The sequence below is a fragment of the Quercus suber genome, unplaced genomic scaffold (genome assembly GCF_002906115.3).
Source record: "Quercus suber isolate HL8 unplaced genomic scaffold, Cork oak 2.0 scaffold_1200, whole genome shotgun sequence".
Classification (NCBI taxonomy): Eukaryota; Viridiplantae; Streptophyta; class Magnoliopsida; order Fagales; family Fagaceae; genus Quercus; species Quercus suber.
In genome coordinates, this window is record NW_027070596.1 from 59,580 (window position 1) to 61,042 (window position 1,463).

Consider the following 1,463-nt stretch of genomic DNA (forward strand, 5'->3'; position numbering starts at 1 on the left):
TGCAAGCTTGTCAATCAAATTGGCGTACAAGTGCCACGTAATTTGTCCAGTTACAACGTAAAAAATTGGAAAAGTGTTGATGCTGCTACTAGAGATGTGGTGCTTCAAAATATTGCTGTAAATTTATATTAATAACGTCTAACTCGTCTTTGTTATCACTAAGTATATTAATTCATATAATAATATTTTTATAATACATATATACTTCATTTTACAGGATCAGTTTGAGCTTGAAGGAGATTCTAACTTAGTAACGAAAACAGTAAATACAAAATGTGGAAGATTATTGAGTAGCGGCTCTAACAAGTTGTATCAGATTTATAAAAAGCTTGTACAATCTCATGGTGAAGACTATGCAAAAAGCCACCCGGCAAAGAATGTCACACTTGAGCAATGGACTGGACTCATTGAAGGGAGAGGGACCAATAAGGATTGGCTGGTAAATTATTAATGCGTATATTATTATTATTCAATATTTACTATTTTATGTTGTCAAATAATTAGATTAATACTTAGATGAAGTAAATGTATATTGTTTTATTTATGATCTAATAAATATCTTGAATGTTCTTTATTAGGAAAAATCAAGAATTAATTCTGAAAATAGAAGTAAAACTTTAGGCAAACATAGATGCGGGACAAAGGCACTTGCTGTTAGGGTTGATGAGGAGGTGTGTGTTTTTTCATTTTCTTAAACCTTAGTATATTACATGTTGTGATTAATTAACTATAAATAACTAACACTCGAATGTTAATTAATTAGACAAATAATAATGGTGGTCAAGTTCCTGAATTGGCAAAAGTCTACAAAGATGTTCATTTTAATCCAAACACAAATAAGTGGATACACCATGACGATGAAGCGACATATGTATGTGTATCATTTAATCCCTATTATTCCATCCTTATCATGTTTGTAAAGTTATTACATATGTAGTATTAATGTTGTGATTGTTGGTTTTTTTTTCCCTCTTTCAAATGGTAGGAAACTATTCTCAAAGTGCAAGAGGATCATTGTCAAGATCCTAATGCAATTCCCCTTACACGAGGAAATCTCAAACTTGGTTTTTTTAAAAAAATCCGGTATGGTAAAAGGACTTGGCATAAGACCTTCCTCTTCTCTAGTAACCACTGCCTCATCTAGTTACTCGGTAGAGTATATTCATCGGTTAGAAAATGAGATAATTGAGCTCAAAGAGGCAAGAGTTAGGGACGAAGAGGAGCGAGCTAAGGAGCAAGAGGCGCGAGCTAAGCAAGATGAGATCCAAAAGAATATTCTTAATTTTTTAAGGAGCAAGGGTTATGATGATGGTTTTAACTATGGGGGTGGTTCATCTTCAAGTTAAATCACTTATTGGTTAGTACTTTATCTTTAAATTAAAACACTTCATTTTTTATGTATCATTTGAAACTAATTGTTAGAAATGTTTTTTATAACATAGTTAATGTTTTTACTTCACGAT

At 31.8% G+C, this 1,463-nt stretch overlaps 1 long non-coding RNA gene across 1 annotated transcript; it reads left to right on the plus strand.

Annotated features, from left to right (window-relative positions):
• Positions 1 to 577: 577 nt before the first annotated feature.
• Positions 578 to 1,049, plus strand: LOC136065830 (uncharacterized). The gene is made up of 3 exons (XR_010627450.1): positions 578 to 671; positions 764 to 871; positions 986 to 1,049. It is a non-coding gene; the product is annotated as an uncharacterized LOC136065830 (long non-coding RNA).
• The last annotated feature ends 414 nt before the right edge of the window (positions 1,050 to 1,463 follow it).